The sequence below is a fragment of the Tenrec ecaudatus genome, chromosome 2, assembly GCF_050624435.1.
Source record: "Tenrec ecaudatus isolate mTenEca1 chromosome 2, mTenEca1.hap1, whole genome shotgun sequence".
Classification (NCBI taxonomy): domain Eukaryota; kingdom Metazoa; phylum Chordata; class Mammalia; order Afrosoricida; family Tenrecidae; genus Tenrec; species Tenrec ecaudatus.
Window position 1 is genome coordinate 17,929,501 of NC_134531.1, and position 19,321 is coordinate 17,948,821.

At 40.4% G+C, this 19,321-nt stretch overlaps 1 protein-coding gene across 2 annotated transcripts in view; it reads right to left on the minus strand.

The window, feature by feature from the left end:
* CDH18 (cadherin 18) overlaps window positions 1-19,321 on the minus strand; it is a 360,438-nt gene that overhangs the window by 95,700 nt on the left and 245,417 nt on the right. The window lies entirely within an intron of this gene.

The window sequence follows — 19,321 nt, forward strand, 5'->3', positions numbered from 1 at the left end:
ATGTAAATCAAACAATAATGGGATACTTTGTCCCCATTAACATGCCAATAATAAAATAAACAAACCTTAACGTTTGGCATTGGTGAGATTGGGAAGACACTGAAACATACCCATTGCTGTTGGGCATGCAGAGGGATAAAAATACTATGGGACGCTGTTCATTAATTTCTCTGAAAGAGGGACATAAACTACCATAATGCCCAACACTGCCATTCACAGCAGTGAAAGTAGGATGCAAATGGAAACTTCCACAACATTGACCATGACAGTGCTTTTCACAATAGCCCAAATATGGAAACAGCCCAACTGTCTGTTACCAGATGAGTGGATAAACAAAATCTGGCCTAACTAGACAATGGAATATTAATCAGCCATAAAAAGAAGTGCAGTCCCAATGCATGCCAAGGAATCTTGGAAACATTATACTGAGCAAAATGAATCTGTTGCAAAAGAACAAACATTTATGTTTCATATCATTTCTATGAAACAAGCAAGTATATGTAAAACAACGATTATCAGTAGTTGCTACAGATGAACAGGGAAGGAAAAGCTGGGTCAGGGGCTATTGCTGAGAGAGAGAAAAACTATGTAACTGGTGGTTGAGTAATTTTGGAAAACAATAGAAAGTATGGTTGCTCAATTTGAAGGATATGATCAACATCACTGAATTATACATGTAAAAATTGCTGAAAAGGATGTGTTTCATTGCATAAATTAAAAAGCAAACAAACATCTGATTTAATTGGGGGATTTGTGTTTAATTTTTTCTTTCTGCTAACTCTAAACTTCTATCATCCTCGAGATTACAGACATGGAAGATTTCTTGACAGGGACTAAATATACTGTCTGCCAATGTACAATTGGCATTTCTTACATTTTAAACATGTTTTTAAGTTTAACTATATGAAACTGAGGATATCCCAAATGGTACAATCTATCCCAAAGACAATCTCATGGGATTCAGATGAATACAGCTGTCTGCCCAGCCTTGAAGCATCCAATAATTCTAGAATGAATCCAACTTGTGGGGTGGCATAGTTTCACTGAGTGGTGCTGATCATAGTTGTATTGATCATCATAAGTTAGTTCATTTAACAGTTGCATGTTTATTAGCACCATACAAGCCACCACAGTACAGAAGGACAGACAATGGATGGCTTGCCTTCTGCTGGGCATAATAAGGGCCATCTCAGAAACAAGAAGGGCGGATTTCACTACCATAAAGAAAGAAGAGCCAGGAGTGTGAGCATCGCTTTCGTCCCCAGTGACTCTGGAAACTGAACCTACTTTATCTAGGGACTGAAAGATGACCGCAACGAAGAGGCAGAAGAGCAACAGTGGAAGCCCAGAAGAAGAGTCAAGAGCCAGAACCGAGTGATGGGTTTCCTGGCCTACAGATGAGAGTCAGGCTGAGGGCCTTCCAGAAGGAGGCTCCCTGACCAAAGGGGTTGCCTCTAGCCACTTAGTTGGGGATGTTGATTGGCTGACTGAGCTATAGGTGAGTGTTTTCAGGCTAAGGCGTATAGCAATGTGCTTCTGGTGACGTGAAATTTCACAAGATGGCTCTTAGATTCACGTCTCTGTAACTCCCGCCAAATGATTGTGTGGTACTATGTAAACAGGGCCTGTGGAACACTCATAGATGGGAATAGTTAGTTTTCGTTGCCACCTTACTATGTTTAAGAGAGGCATCTCAGGGACAGGGACAAAGAGCATTTCCTGGACCCAGTCAGAAAGAACAGCCACTAGAGGAGCAAGACCAGGATCTCTGAGACACCAGAGACCATGCTACACAAAGACCAGAAGCGGAGGCAAGGAGACAGAGCAGCGGAGCCATGCCAAGACTATGGGGTGAGAGACAGAGCAGTGAACAGGCGTTCTGGCCCATGGAAGCAGGAGCCAGGGGGGCACCTGACTGAGAGAATGAGGACCAGACACAGAGCCTTGGCAGTTGGATGAGGAGAGGGGTGGCTGTGGACCAATAATTGTTTCCTTCATGTTTTCGGACCTTTACTTGTGGAAGTGTCCCTCAATAATCCCCATAATTGTGCATTTTGTCTGTGATTTCAGCCCAATCATTGCAATCAATGATCAAATCCAACAGGACAGAAAAGTGTTGTGGGAGAAATGGTTGGTGTCAGAGTAGGATAAAGAAATAAGGAGGGTTGAGGCATGTCTGCTTTGGGGGCTCCTGGGGAGACAGACTCTTATCCCTCAGGTACTCAGAGGTGGTCAAATGTGGCCTCCACATTGTGTTCACAGTGTGTATTGTTGGCATTTCTCAGCAGCTCTAAAAGAACTCGGTGGCATTGTGCAAGTAGGCAGATGCCCAGGGGCTGTGTGGCTGCTAGACCAGGATCAGAAAGCGGGGAATGGCTAAGGAAATGTCCTGACTGAACATTTTTGATCCCAAATTGTAACTTGTTAGTTTCCCAAAACACTACCCAGTCCGGTGCCAGCCTCCCACATGATCTTCCTGAGTAAACCCACAAATGTCAGTATTGGTTGCGAGTGTTGTGTGACCATCACAATGAATTATGGGGCACAGCTGGGAAGTAAAATGCACTCGGGGAGGGCTAACTGGTGTCAGAGTTGGTAAAGAAGTCTGGAAGAACCTTTGTGCTCTGAGTTTTAGATTAATTTTTAGAGCTCTAGTACTTGGATGAAAACAGTCAGTAGTGACATGAACTTTGCTTGTGGGAACTTATTGAAATTATCTTTGAAGACTAACATGGTCAATATAACTAGGTGTTCCATGATCATCTGAAATAAAATGTAGATTCTTTATCTTCAGAATACCTATAATTCAACTTCCCTATTAGGGCTCTGGCAATGCCGTGGTTAAGCTCTTGTGTGCTAATCAAAAGATCAGTGGTTTGACCTGGTCAAATCCTCTGTGGGAGAAAGACACGGCAGTCTATTTTCATACATATCAGAAGCATAGAAACCCTCTGCTACTAGACAGTTGCTACACATCAGAATCATTTTATTGGCAGTAAGTTTGGTTTATTAAATTATATCCTTCTGCTACCTATATTCTAAAAGCTCCTTTTATGTCATAAGCAGAAATAATGGAAATATAAACTTCTACCATTAGGTTTTTCTATGACACCTCCATACATGCCCAAGAAAATTTTTTTAAAGGTATTACTGCAATGGCCCCAGTTCATACATGCACAAGTTTTTTCAAACAAGATGCATTTAAACATGCTTCTGTGGTGAGCAGAGGGCTGCAGACAAGTTCATTCAGGATTATTCCAGCCTTAGTCTTATTTGGGTTACTTTTAAAAGAAGCCCAATTGAAATAGCAGCAAACAAGGGGATGTGCTGAGTCCGTTAAATTCCAGACAACCGAGTGAGCTCAGAGAGCTGTGATAATACTTTGGGCGGTCTCAATGAGTAATACTGACAGATTAGTGCACGGGCACAGGAGGATCACAGGAGCTGATTAGAAAGAAGTGTTGGTTTTGTTTTAGATAGAAAATTACATTGTTGTGAAAAAGCCAGGAACGTTGCACCGGATATTTATTCGCTGGCACAACACAGCTGCTCTCTCTTGGAGGGTATCAAGAGATCGCCTATGAGACTTTTGGTGCGAAACTTTATCTAAGTCAATGTTCAGGTCTAGGGTTTTCTAGTCAGAGTTTGGTTTTGCTCCTCAAACCCGAAGAACATTTCAAAAGAACTTGTTGAATCCCTTCCAGATGTCAACACTGAGGTTTTGATTTGCTGTCAAACTGAAGATAACAGAACGCTTAGCAGAAGGTTAGAGGGATGGAGGCAGCGCCTTCCTAACTCTATGCAGAGAGATGGAGGAACTGGTGAGAAACGACAGCCTCGCGTTTTGATATTTTTACGCAGTGTTCATTATTTTTTAGCAATACTTTTGACTTGCTCTTATGCCTGGGAATTCCTTCTTTGTGAATATTTCTGAGTAGTGCTGCATAGATCTTTATAAACATGTGATTACACTGTGACTAGCTCCCGTCAGGATTATAAACTGCTGTTACGATCTTGTAAATGATTTCTGTTTGAATTCCCTCATGCTTTGGCTTCAAATAATGTACATTATTTTTCTTTTAAAATTCATGCTGTCACCCTTTTATTTTTAGCCTAATTTCACTGCTTTAAATGTGCTCTTCTTTTTGTTGTGCAAAGTAATCTTCCTATGTATTGTATTTAATCCATTGGCATCAAAGGATTATAAGCACATTGCAGCTATAGCACAAAGCAGACCTGCCCCCCCCACCGCCCAATAATTCACCAGGATGTACTCTGCATCGAAGAAAACCTGTACGTCTTTCTCTTGAGGAATTGCTGGTGAGTTAGAACCACTGATCTCCTGTTTAGCTGTGAGCACTTAACCACTGTGCTAACCGGTAGCCTTTCTCTCTCTTAAAGTTTTCTTCCAGAAGCACTGGTAACAGTGCTTCAAAAGGTCAGCTGCTAACCAGAAGGTTGACAGAACCCCCAGACTTCCTTGAGGGAGATACAGGTGGCAATGACAGCCATGGAAACCTATTAAACACTTCTCCTTTGACCCAGGGCGGCTAGCAGTCAGCTTAGACTCTACAGCAATAGGTTTGCATATCTCCTTGGTTTCTATTTTTATTCTAGGAAATCTTCAGGTACATAATTTTAGCTGATATACTTGAAATAATATCATTTTTAATAATTGTAGTATATAGCATAATGTTGTAATTAAACTAACACATTTACACTAAGTTCTTCTGGAACTGACTTTTTTTTTTTAATCCCGTACCCTTAAGTGTACCTTGACTTGGCTCACATACACCCTAGTCTTCAAAGTGAAAATGTTGTTGTTTAACTTTTGAAGACATTTTTTTGGTCTTATTTGCTTAGGTTATGGTATCATCAGTGTACTCATACACACGTGAAGGGTGAATCAGAAAGAGCAAAATGAATTAGGGAGACCAAAAACAACTGATGCATCTGAATGGTGGTGCTGGTGAAGAAGAACAATTATAGCCCAGGGAGCTTGAAGAATGAGTCTGACTTGGAAGAGAATTACTACAAGGTTCCTTAGAAACCAGGAGAGCAAGACTCCGTCTCTTTTACTCTGGGCATGCTTTCAGGAGAAAGCAGACCTGGAACAGGACATCATGTTTGGTGAAGTAAGAGAATCAGTAAAGAAAAAAGAAAGGTATAAAGGAAAAAAGAAAAGAAGGAAGGATGTGCCCCATCAAGATGGATTGAAACAGTGGCTGAAAAACAATATGCTCAATTTTAATAACAATTGTGAGAATGGCAGTGTTTTATTCTGTTGTACAGAGTACTGTGTATGGGAACCCATTTGTGTACACCTAAGAACAACCATGACTCTTACATCCAAATATGTTATTAGCTCTCAATTATATTCTTTCATTTCTAAATATTACTAGTAAAAAGAAAAAATCTAAAAAGAATGTATCCCCTCTTCTCTCCTTTTCTTCTTATCATGAGAAGTATCTCCTACTCATGTGTCTGTCTGTCCTTCTATGAGAGCTTAAATGGGATGCTGGGAGCTATGCAACCAGCCTTTCAAATGCCAGTAGGGTAGCCCTGGGTGAGTAAGTTTCCGCAAAGCTTAGCCCTACGATGACACGATGAAGAAGGACTAGCTTAGCCATTTCTTAGGCATGCGTCACTGACAACCTTGTAACCAGTGACCGAACACTGACTGACGCAGTGCCAGAAGGAGTCACTCGGCCTCAACGACACTCAGAAAACAAGCAGGAAAAGCTTCTTCCTCACATTAGAGTCGACCTTCATGATGCGACTGCAACAATGATTTTGAGTCTTTCATAAAACTACCAAAATGTGAATAAAAAACTGCAAATATCTATGAATAGTTGGAACATGCTAAATATAAATCTAGGAAAATTGGAAATTGTCAAAAATGAAAGGGGACATTTAAGTATTGATGTCCTTATAATGGCTGTCTTTAAACACTTAAATTGATATCCTTATAATTGCTATCTGTTTTTTTTTAGGTGCCTTCAGGGTCAGCAGATACTCCTAGTGGCCGTGTGTGTGACAGAACTGCACACTGGCCGGTCCTGCACCACCCTCACAATTGCTCTTCAACTTGATCCCATTCTGACAGCCACTGTGTCAATCCACCTTGTTGAGGGCCTTCTTCCTGTAACCGCCCTGCTGGACCAAACATGAGGGATGCTCTTTTCCAGGTACTGGTCTCTCCTGACATCATGCTCTAGGCATTAGTGAGCTTAACTGGACTGACCCTGGCCATTTCATATCGTGAATCTTCAAAAGCACCGTTCAAGATCTCTCTTGCAGTACTATCTTATCTTTAGTCCGGTGATATCTCTGCTTAAAAGGAATACCAAGTAATACAATTATTATTCAAAATTACAGACCAACCACTGAAGTCAATGATGAATAAATCGAAGAATTCTATCAGCTTCTTCGAGGATCCCTAGCAGCACAAACATGGATGTGCTGGATTGCTACTTGCAGGGGCAATGGTTCAAGCCCACCGATCACTCAATGGGAAAAAGCTGAGGTCTTCAGGACTTCTAAAGGATGTCACCCTGAGGATCAAGGTGTGCTGGTAACTTCAATTGCCTCATACACACTTGAAAAGTGGACATGGAATAAGGAAGAGGGAAAAACACTGATGTGCTTGAATTGTGGAGTTGGTGAAGAATATTGAAAGTACCATGGACTGCCAAAAGGACAAACCAATTGCTCTGGGAAGAAGTACAGCCAGTTTGCTCCTTAGAGGCCAAGATGGAAAAACTGTGATTTACATACTTTGGACATCTTGTGAGGAGAGGCCACTTTCTGGAGAAAGACATCATGTTTGGTAAAATAGAGGGGCAGCAAAGAAGAGGAAGGCTCTCGAGGAGCCAGATTGACACCGTGGCTGCTCCAACACAGGAACGATTTTGAGGATGGTGCAAGATGGGGCAGTATTTCATTGTGCTGTGCATTACAAAAAGAAGAAATGACCAAACTTGATGTCAGAAGAGATTTTTAAATTTACCCTTAAATCTAGAGTAAATAAAGCAAATGGATGAAATGATAAAGAAAACAACCGAACAGAAAACTTCAAAAGGCATCTCTAGAAGACAGAGTCACGTTTTGCAGTGGAATATGTCAAGACTTGGCATTAGAAAACCGAAACGGAAGAACACATTCAGCTTATCAGAAACCGGAGAAAAAATTGTAAGTTTCGTGTTTCAATATTGAAAAATTCCATGGAAAAATCTTTGAACGATGCAGCACATATCAAAAAGAGATGTGCCAAAAAGAATTGGACAAAGTTAAGCTATTACAAGAGGTAGCATATGATTATGAACTCATAACATTGAAGGGAAAAGTCTAAGTTGCACTGAAGCCAAAAACAAATTCTAGGAATTGATGAAATGTCAATCAACAGATTTCAACAAGCTGACAAAGCACAGGAAACACTCATTAATCTATGCCAAGAAATTCTAGCCTGGCACTCACGCAGAACACATTGGAAAGTGGGTTGTTGCAGAATCAGTTAGGTCAAGTTCATCACTCTCTCATTTTATCTCCCTTATGATCCATTTCAATTGGCTCCAGTTTTGAATATTTTATGTTGTAATTGTTGATAGTTTTTTGTTTTTAGTGTGTGTTGGTGTTTTGGTTTTTTGTGGGGGGGTTTTTTGTATCAGAAATCCAGGATAGGTAAATCTAACCCTTGAGGGTTTGGCAGAGGGCCTTGGAGGGGGGTGTGTGTGTGGAGAGATACTAACTATGGGTGCAAGTATGAAGGAAATGTTCTGCAACTGCTCGTGGTGATGGTTGTAAACTCTTCTTGTGGTAGAGCTATTGAACTGTGTGATATGTGAATTATATGCCAATACAACTGTTGGGGGTTGGGGGAGATATTCTGACAACAGCTACTTCGTCTCCTGAGTGGAAGTAACCCATACTTGTGTCCATTCCAAAGAAGTGTTACCACACAGAATACGGGAATTATCACATAACATCATTAAGATCACAGGCAAGCTAAACCTTCTTTAAGAGAATTCAGCTGCAGCAGTGCATAGACACGCAACTGCCAGAAACTGGCGGTGGACTCAGCGAGCAGATAGGAGAAGGGGTATCAAGTCCTCCATGATCTTGGCGAAGGCAAGGAACACTAGAGAGCTGTGTCCTTGTTTTCCATTGACTATGCTAGCAACTATGGAAGACACCCCCAAGGTGGGAATTCCAGAGCAGTTCATCGCTCAGAGCCGTGGGGGCACAGAGGTGACCCAGGGCGTAGGGTCTCTCAGATCCAGAATCAGAAACCACCAGTCGTTGCATGGGAGAAATACAGAGCTTTTCATGCCTGCAAACAGTTGCCTTCTCAGAGACCGACAAGGGGAGCTTTACCAGTCCTATTGGGTGGCTGTGAGTCAGCACCCACTGGAGAGCAATGCGTGTTTTCATTGTTGTGGTTTTGTTTAGCTTCCATTGCGTTCCTGCAGAGCCCGTACATAGAACAATTGGCAGTCGTTTGAGTAGGACTAGGGGATCATGCATGGCATAAAATCTGGAACGTGTGGGTCAGGGTTCAATGCTCCATCCATACTTATTCAATCTTAAGCTAAACATCTGAGATACAGACTATCATCTGTCAGATGCAGACAATGCAATCCTGTTTGGTAAAAGCTAAGAAATCTTGAAAGAGTTACATAAAGGTAAAGAAGAAAGCCTTCATTATGAATTGCAACTCAACGTAAAGAAAGCCAAAATCATCTCAACTAGATAAAATAGACAAAATCATGATAAACTAAGCTGGGAGGACGAGGACCAGCGAGACTCCACTACTCACTGAGAAAGGATGTTGCTATTGTAGTCTGTAATTAATATGTTCTGATCTTGACTGTGACAGCACATCAACTCCCCAAATAAACCCCTCTGTGAGTACTTTGTAGCCATTGCAATGGATTATGCAATGGATTCCGAGGGGACTGGCTAGTGGCAGAATAGGGTAAGGAAATGAGGGAGGGAGGAGGCATGTAATTCTGCTTTGTGGCCCTCAGCCTTGGGCTGGTGTTTAGTTGGATTCTCTTTCTCTTTACAGAAACCAGAGGTCAGATGCTACCTCCATGACATTTCTCAGGCTGAGACAATTTCTCAGGTTTCAAACATAGCCACAGCTGTGAGGATCCTGCAGAGGATCCTGCGGTTTTTAATGTTTTATACATAGTATCTGTATGGAGTAGACGCAATACCACCTTAGAACACAACTGAAAAAAGTATCGTTTCTACCTTTTCCGTGTTCATACTATGCGCATTCTGATCCACCCCTATGGTTCTGGTCCATGTCAGCTTGTCTTTTTATTTCGGTATCTACTATTTCTTCATTAGCGGATATATGCCTATGATACAATTGCTTCATTTCGGAACATTCGCAAAATCTCTGTGACTAACCACTCTAATTGAAGGAAGCCATAATCGAGGCAAAGGAAAATACTATTGTCTCAAACAATCTTCTCCTGAGGATCTAATAGGTATTGCTCCACGGGTCCACAGGGGTTTACAGGGAGTTTTCTCTGCAAAGTTCTCCCCAGCCTTTCCCATCTTTGAAATATTAGTCCTCTGTTACCTGTAAGATCCTGGTAGGTTAAGCGCAGCTAGACTCAGCAGTTGACACTTGTAGCATAGCCATGTTTCATGGCTCCTTAGTCTCCCCTTAGAGAGAGTTCATTAACGAGTTCATCCTTTTTCTAGATCTGGCATAACAGCTTGTACATGACAAAGGGAGTGATAGCTCTTTCTCAATCTCACAGATAATTGTGTACAGGCTACAGAAAATGGCTTTTCCCCCTGTTTTATCTTTGATACCTTATTTTAATGTAATTTCTAAAATATAGTTAAATCACTAAAAATTAAACATTTAATATGTATCAACTTATTCTGTCTTATGTCCTCTGTGGGTAATATTGTTTTACCCCACTTGGGAATGAAAAAAAATTAGAGTCAGAATGTTTTAAAACATTGTCTGAGGACAACAACCAGTACGGGCTATATTTAAGGTTTGATCTCAGGCCATGGGTGGCTGTGCCATGGAACGCTCTTCTTCCCTGTCGGCAACGTCGTGAGCTCAGCTCCGTCTTCATTGGTGTTGGCTTCCATCCTGAGGATTCCAATTCACAGTGACACCCCGTGACTGCACAGCACTCTCCCACAGGGTTTTCTTTATGGGAGCAGATTGCTAGATCTTTCTGTTATAGAGGCACTATAATCCTTCCCTCTGGATCATGTGCAAGCAAGCTGGATTATCTGTGATCTACAAGGTTCCATTACAAAGATAGAGCCCCAAGTCAGCATTCCAAGTATTTACTATTCAAATTAAAATGAATTCAAAGCTTTATTAATTCCAGCTTTTGGTACAATGAGCTCTTTCCCGATTTCTTTAACCCACAGACTCACAAATCTTAGAAACTCAAATGCCTTTGAGGCAAATGTTTTCTTCTGCCTAGCCAGAAATTCTTATTATGCAATTTTATTTTTTCTGGGCAATGAAGCTTCTCTTACTTTTCTTTAACTACTGTTCAATGTCCTAATGCAGCTTCCCATCAGTGGGTTGATTCCAATTCTCATCTTAAATTTTAGCTCCTTAATTTCATACTATTCCTCCTAGTAATTGCTTTTACATATCATTGCTCTTTCTAACGTATAAAATAACACTTGCCCTCTTTAATATGGACATATTTCATCTTATAGCAGAGAGTTATCATCTTTCCCATCCATCATTTTCTAGCCAGCTCTACATATTTGGAACTTTTTTATTGTTATTCATCAATCACTTCAACAAGTCTTTAAATCACACTAGTATATTTACTCCTCTTCAGGAATCACCATGTCAAAGGCATTCCTGAACATGGCATTGGGCAAATTGCCCTTGGATGCTCTTCTTCCTGGCGTATGAAGAGGTCTTCAAGTTTTGTTTAGCTAAAGATTAAGAGAACAGACTCCTTATGGCCTCCCTTTGGCCTACTTTCTACACTGCTCCATCACCCATCCTGCAGCAGAAGTATGAATGTCTGAATGAGACACTAATTAAAGGTCGACATGAAATGGCACTTCTATCAAATCGAACATCAATCAATAAATAAGCAAAAATATTGGTGCAAGTTCCTGGGATAATGACTGGATATTAATGTCAAATTTTCTTTTCTAGGTGGGGGAGTTATATGAAGAAGCTTCATAAAATTAATGACAAACTTTATTATCTGTATTTCCCCTTCCTTTGGAATTTCCTAGCCCCCTCATAATTTAATTGATGCTAATTTGCCAAAACCAGGAAAGCAGCATGGATTTAATAGTGTTTCTTGAATGAGGCTTTCTTTCTGTGATCCCTAACGGAGGTGAATATTTTTTAGACAGCAGAACCTAAATCATATATTATGAATTGACTTGTGTCCTCCAAAAAGTATATGTGGGAACATAACCCCTCTCTCTACGAATGTATTTCTGTTTTGGAAGGGGATATTTTGTTACGTGACTGAAGATGTGTCAGTGTAGGCCGTGGCATAAGCTACTGACTTCAGACTTCTAGAAAGCGTACATTAGTAGAAATCCCAATAGAGGGAGGGGCAGCGAGCAATGTGTGGCGAAGACTGTCTAAGTGTAGAGCAATTCAAGGGCTCCAAACACTGAGAGAGAGAATGCGCATTTTCTAGAGCTGACACAGGAGAGAAACCCCTCTAGAGAGTTAGGTCCCCACGTTAGGGCACCTCGCCACTTGAACCATGAGAAAACACATCCCTGCTCTTTAAGTTAACCTCTAAAGGTATTTCTGTTTGAGCAGTGGTAGGAAACTGTGACTAAACACTTTCATTATTTACTTCCAAGATAGCAATGAAAATAGTACATTTTTAAATTGTCTTTGCAATGATAGGTAAATAATTGTGGAGGTAATTTATTTAAATATTTATAATTACATGTATATAATATACTGTTATATAGGCCAGTCCCCAAAGAAGGGCTTCCTGCTTGGTAAAATAACGGAACATCTAGAAAAGAGGAAGACTTTGACAAACTGGATTAACCCAGTGCCTGTGTGGATGGGCGCGGCCATCAGTACAATGTGCAGATGGCACAGGGTGGGGCAGTTTCATTCTGTTGTGTAAGGGTCACTATGAGTTGGAACTGTCTTGATATGGCACCTAACACCACCAACAACATATATTCAAAACTAAATCCATTCACACCTAATAGATTGTGACCCAGAAAGACCAGATAGGGCAGAGTAGAATTGTCCCCTCGGGTGACCAAGCCTGTAAGATTTATAGAAGCAGACTGTCACATCTTTCTCCCACAGACCAACAGGTGGGTTCAAACCACCAATCTTCTAACTAGCATTTGAGTTCTTTGGCGACTGCCACCAGAGCTCTCTATATGTACTCATAGACATTTTATGCATGACATCTAATGATATGACACAACCATATACATAAGTATATAGTTAAACAAGTTACATTCATTCACATTAAAATTGAACCCACCCCAGAACATAGATATTGGTAAATAAACTCACAAAGATATTTCATCAGAAAATATGTTTCAACTAGTGCACTCAGTTTTACTGTGATGGAATTCTTAATTAACAATCAATGTAGCTTCAAGTGATCTATTGTTTCAAGTTCATATGTACAGATGGGCAGTGAGATCAAAAGTTTCCCCAAAGCACTCCTTTTAAATAAGCTATAGGGAATAAAGTAATCAATTTCATTAGATCGAATCCTGGCTCTGTACATGCCAGCTAAACAGAATTACTTCCAACTACTAGAAGCTTTAGGACTAAAACCAGAAGTTTGACTGATAATTTTGAGGGGTAAAACCCTCCAAAGAATGTTCAGGTTTTACAATTTTTAATTGTAATGAGAAATTAAAATACTCCAATGTCTGCTTAGATGAACTCGTGATGCAATCTAAGACATTTATAATGCTTTGTTGTTCACAACCCAAAAATTTTAGAAGCCAGTGACAAAGAACATCCGGTTTCCTGTTAATTTACACAATGAGAGAAAAAGTAATGGAAAAGGAAAATTCAATAAATACCATCCACCAGAAGAGCAAAACCTAATTATGTCTGGTAACTCTTGTGTGATTTTAGTTGATCAAATTTCATTGTGTTTTCTTTTCTCTTAAGGATAATTTAAACTTAAAAGAAAATGATTTTATAACTTGCCGAGTTTGTTCTCATGACTCAGCTCACTTAATTTGTAAAATGGCATGGATAATTAATCAATTAGCATATATTTATATTTTATATATTGGGGATTATGGAGATTCATAAGTAGATGAAACCTGATTCCAAAAAACGTATACCATTTAGAACAGAGAGAAATACATTTCTGTGCAGGTAGATTCACACTAATGAGAAACATCACTGTAGTCTCAGTGGATTAATCAGTAGATTTCCCCTTCTCTTTCAGATCTAGAAGATTAAAAGGAACAGAATAGTTGAGCTCTTGGTTTTCACAGAAGAAATTATTAAAATGAGTACTGTGGTATTAGACAAAGGAAAGAGAATTCAAAGGAGTTTGACTGAAACGCACTTAGAAATACTATGTGGTGCGTACCGCAGGTGGTTGGAGCTTTGCTTCACCGATGTTGAGTCGACTCTGCGGCACAGGGAGCCTGCAGGCCGGCATAGAACTGCCTCTGTGGTTTGAGGCTGTGGAGTTGTTCCTGGCGAGTAGCCCAAGCTTTGAACTGCCGACCTTGTGTTTGATAGGCCAACGCTCCTCTTAAAAACAGAGGTGGGGGGAGGGTGATTACCAAATTCCAGAATGGCAGTGTGTGTCCTTGCTGTGGTCCTCACAGGATATTTTGTTCCTAGCACGCACCCAGGTGATTAGACGAACATAAAATTCAAAGGCCACAACGTAATCACATGGGGTGATCTGAAAAGAGGAACTCATTTTTGGTGCAAACAGAGTGGAAACAGAAGTCATGGATACGGGATAGAGCAGTGCAAACAGAAATCAGGAGGAATGAATAAGCTGTCATTTTCACCTGCGCCATCAGTGATCCATGTTCTGGGGGTGCAGTGATTTAAAAAAGAAAACTAAAGTTTCAAAGTCGTGTGGCATTAGAAAGACCTTTTAAATATTAGGATTTATATTACACCTGATAATAAGTGTGTTTTCCCACCATCTTTCTCTGATTTGAGGCCAAGTCTAAGGTATTTTGGACTTAAATCATTACACATAGCTACTCGATTGAACAATACTTGAAGAAGGAAATTGGCTTTAAAAACATGATGACCAGGAGAACTGAGCAGGGGTGAAACCTTCGGTTTAAAAATAACTAAGTAAACAGCAGGTGAAACAGATTGGAACCACTGCTGCGAAGAGTGTAAGTGAAGGACATGGGGACCAGGAGGAGAGGAGAGAAGTCAGCATGCTCAGAAACACATCCCTCACTACAGATGCTGTTATCAGAGGAAAGAGCATCAGCTTGCTTTCAGCCTTATCTTTCTTCCCCTTTCCACCCAGTCAGGCTCCATTAAACAATGACTGGAAGTTATCAAAGTCTGTTTACAATGGACCAGTGGATTCAACTTGGCACTTTCCTGATGAAGCAATGATATGGCCACCATGTGCAGATGCTCCGGCTAGCATGAGCACAGAGCTGTTCTCTAAGAAGATGAGCTGTTCTGCTTTGCTGGATAAAATGAACTGCCTCAGTGATTAAATGAGGAACCCGTTTGTAGGGCTGTTTTATCCATATCCTGTCATCTGAATCTGTATCTCCTAAAGGTTGAATTCCATCAAGGTAGATAGTATGCTTTTCAAATTGCCAATTATTTACATCATAAACTAGATACTAATTAAATGGCCCTGAGACTTGTTATCATAATCATGAGGTTGAAATGCTGGGGCAGTGCAAACAACTACATCAAAAAATAAATTCAGAGCAAACAAAATTAGACTCACAAATTGTAAATATTCCTTCTATATGTCAGCACTACTAGTAATGCTCTTAAACTTATTCTCATCTTGAAAATCCATCTCATGTATGTGTGTGCTCTTCCCAATGCATACAAACTCATCTCTAATGAAACACTCCTCCCACCCCCCACCCATCTGTGAGGTTTCATTGAGCACTGTTTACTTCCTGTCCTTGAGCTTTCTATCTGTGATCCCCATTCCATTCAAGTTTGTCTATATTTCCGATAGATCTTTCTCTCCAGGAGGCTCACTTTCTAGTCCTCTAATGACCTTTGGAAGGCGCCCTATGGAGTACTGGTTACGTGTTAGGATACTGGCAACAAGGTCAGCAGTGTGAAACCACCATCCACTCCTCTGGAGAAAGACAGGGCTTTCGACTCCCACAGAAAATGACAGTCTTGGCATCTCAAAGGGCAGTTCTACCCTGTCCTATAGGGTTGCCAGGAGTCTTCATCCAATAGACGGCAATGAGTTTGGTGTTGTTTTTCTGATGAAGTGGACTGTGAACTGCAAGTTCAGGGGTTCAAATTCACCAGCTGCACCCTGGGAAAGATGAAGTTATCTACTCTTATAAAGACTCACAGGCTTAGAAGCCTTCTGTTGTTAGGAGCAGTTGGATCGTCTTGACTCAGAGCTATGCTGTGCAAAGAAGAATTAAACACTATTGTGCTTAATACTTCTTTGTATTAAACTCATACTTGCAATGTTGCAGCATATGGTTGCAGCCACTTTGTCAATCCATCCCCTTGAGCGTTTTCTTCTTTTTACTGAGCCTCTCTGCTTTATGGAGCATCATGCTCTTTTCAAGTGACTTGTCTGTCCCGATCATGTTCTTGTATGGATTACTGGGGTGTACTAACCCCAAGACGGATGTGTTTGTGCTTCTGCTGGTCTACAGACTTCCAGTACTCCTTGCCCTAGTTCCAACACATTCTTTCTGCTGCTGGCTCCTGATGCATTGTGCAGCTCTCACATGCACACAAGGTAATTGGAAATACTAATACTTCAGTCCTCAGAGTGATGTCTGTGTTCTTACACACTTTAACAAGGTCATGTGCAATCGATTCACTCAATGCAATACACCATTTTATTTCTTAATTGTGGCTTCCATGGGCATTAACTGTGACATAAGTAAAATGAAATCTTTTACAACTTTAATTTTGTCTTAATTATCATGATGTTGTCTATTGTTCCAGTTGTGGGAATTTTGGTGTGTTCCTTTTTTTTTTTTTTACATTGAGTTGCAGTCCATCCTGAAGACTGAAGTCTTTGATTTTCATCAGTGTTACAAGTCCTGCTTATTTTCAGCAGGTTGTTAATCATATGTTGTTAATAAGCTCAGGAAACAAATTGAACAAGAGGCACGGCTTTTCTGAATTTAATCCACACAGCATTCTATTGCTCTCTTTGAATGGCTGACTCTTGATTTATGTACTGGTTCCACAAAAACACAATCAAATGTTCTGGAATACCAATTTCAATGTTATACATAGTTTTTAATGAACCTCACAGTTCATAATTGATTTTGAGAAATCAATGAAATAACAGTAAATATTTTTTCTGGTATTATATGCTTTAGTCAAGATTCCTCTGACATTAGTAATGATATATTTTTAAATCATTTTATTGGGGCTCTTACAACTCTTATCAGAATCCATACATACATGCATTGTGTCAAGCACATTTGTACATTGGTTGTCATCAACATTTTCAAAACATTTTCTATCTACTTGAACACTTGGTATCAGCTTCTCATTTTCCCCTCCCTCACCAAACCTTAATAATTAATAAATTATTATTTTTTCATGCCTTACACTGACCACTGTCTCCCTTTACCCACTTTTCTGTAGTTCATTCCCCTGGGTGTTATATGTCAATCATTGTGATCAGTTTCCCCTTTCTCCTTCAACCTTCCCCCTACCCTCCTGATATCATTACTCTAATTATTTGTCCTAAGGGGTTTGTCTGTCCTGGATTCCCTATATTGGAAGCTCTTATCTGAACCAGTTTACATGCTCTGATCTAGCTGGTAGAATAGGTAGAATTGGAGTCATGATGGTGGGGGTGGTGGAAGCATTAAATAACTAGAGGGAAGTTGTATGTTTCATAGATGTTATACTATGCTTTGACTGGATCGACTTTCCCTTGTGATCCTTCTATGAGGGGATGTCCAATTGTCTGCAGATGGGCTTTGGGTTTCCACTCCAGCCTCCTGCTCATGCACATCACTATGATTTTGTTTTGCTCTGGGTCTTTGACGCCTGATACCTGATCCCACAGATACTTCATGATCTCACAGGTTGCTGTGCTTTTCCATGTGGGCTTTGCTGCTTCTCAGCTAGATGGCCACTCGTTTATCTTCAAGCCTTTAAGACCCCAGACGCTATATCTTTTGACAACCAGGGAGCATCAGATTTCTTTATCACATTTGCTTAGGCAAATATGTACAAAGACCTATATCCCTATTGTTTTATATTAATATATTTGCATATACACATGCCTATATTTATACATCTATAAATGCCCTTTGCCCCCTAGTTCTTTAATTAGTAGGTTTGCATCTTCAATTCAAGGAGAGGGAGTTCCCTGCTACAAAGTCTAACTTATGAATCGCTCAGCTTGCATTTGCCCTTTACTGTTACATATTATAGCACTCCCATGACACACCTCGATCCCACTTTGAAATGATTCAATCAATACCTACAAACACCAAATATGTCATCACAATAACCATGACTGACAGTAAGTACAGCTTTTAAGTAATTGAAAAGGCTTTTATGTACTTTCTTGCACTAACCAATCCAATTAACCCAACCTGACTGTGTTGACTTGATTCCAAATAATAGTAACCTTATAAACGTAAAAACCAAACTAACCACCCACAAAAGCCCTCACATCACTCAGTCGATTCTGATGCGTAATGGCCATACAAGGCAGGGTAGAACTCTCCTATGTTTTTCTAAGCCTGTATGTAACTCTTTGTGGGAATAGAAAGAAAGTCCTGTATTTCTCCCACGTGGTGGTTTCAACTGCTGGCCTTAGAGATAGCGGCTAACGTGGAGCCGTGGTTACAATCCTGATGGGGCAGAATATTACTACACCATCTGGTCTCAAAGACAATCATCTTTGCAGAAGCAAACGCTTGCCCTTTCTGAGACTGCTGGCCATTTGGTTCATCATCAACGTTTCTCTCATTGTATCACCACGGTCCCCTTTCCTACACTAAACCGCCCCCCAAGCCCCCAAACCAAACCACCACTGTCAAGTCATTTCTCATTCAGGGACCTATATAAGGTATCTGAGACTATACATGCTTATAGGAACAGATAGCCTCATCCTTCTGTGAAGGAGCTGCTCCTAGGTTTGAATCACTGATCTTGTCATGGGCTTTTGACTCCAGCACACAGTGACCAGCTCAGAAGCCCACAGGGCATCTCTATAAGTCAGCCTTGCCTTGATGGTTGGGAGTGAGAGTGGCCACAAGGGTGTAACCAGGAGTCCCTTAAGGCTGAATACGACAGTAATGTGCTGGCATCAGCTTACCTAGGATGTGAATCGCAGACTTAGACTTCGGGACAAACTGAGAAAGTGATAGGCGTTGAGACCTGCAACTCCCTGGACCAAGGGTTCAATAACTCGGGTGGTATTATTCCTTATTCCCATGTCCTTCCACATACTTCAGTCCAATAGTGACTGAAACATATCTTAAGAATTTTGTTATTTAAAAAAATCACAATAATGAGTCAATGTGTGCCCTGTAGAAACCAAACTCGCTGCTATCAAGTCATAGTAACTTATGGGGACCCTGAAGGGGAGGGTAGAACTGTCACATGGGGTATTCTTTGGCTGTAACTCTGAGCAGAAGACAAACCTCACATTTTACCATAGAGTGCCTGGTGTTTTCCAACTGCTGACTTTGTGAATAGCACCCCAAAGCTGAACTGCCCCTATGGATATCTGAGATTGTCATGTTTTAAGGGGACAGAGTCTCATCTCTCTCCAGAGGAGTGGGTGGTGGATTCACATGACTGACCTTGCTTAACTTACCATGCTGCTGCCCTTAATTATAAATAACATTATTTTCACATCAGAATTATGTAGATTTAGAAATATGTTTTTCTTGAATTTTCATATATATATTTTTGCAATTGCACTTTATTTTTGATATGCTATTGATGAAAATCTTACTTTGAAGGCTATTTACAATTTAGAGTTCTATCTTAATGCGTTGTTATCCATTGTGTCCTCCAGGTACTAACAAATCACTATTTTGATACTCTCACAATGCCTTATGTTCAGTTCCAATGCATTGCATTACGTCCTTAATACCTACTGGGATATTTCAAGGATAAATTAAGCGGAAATGCAAA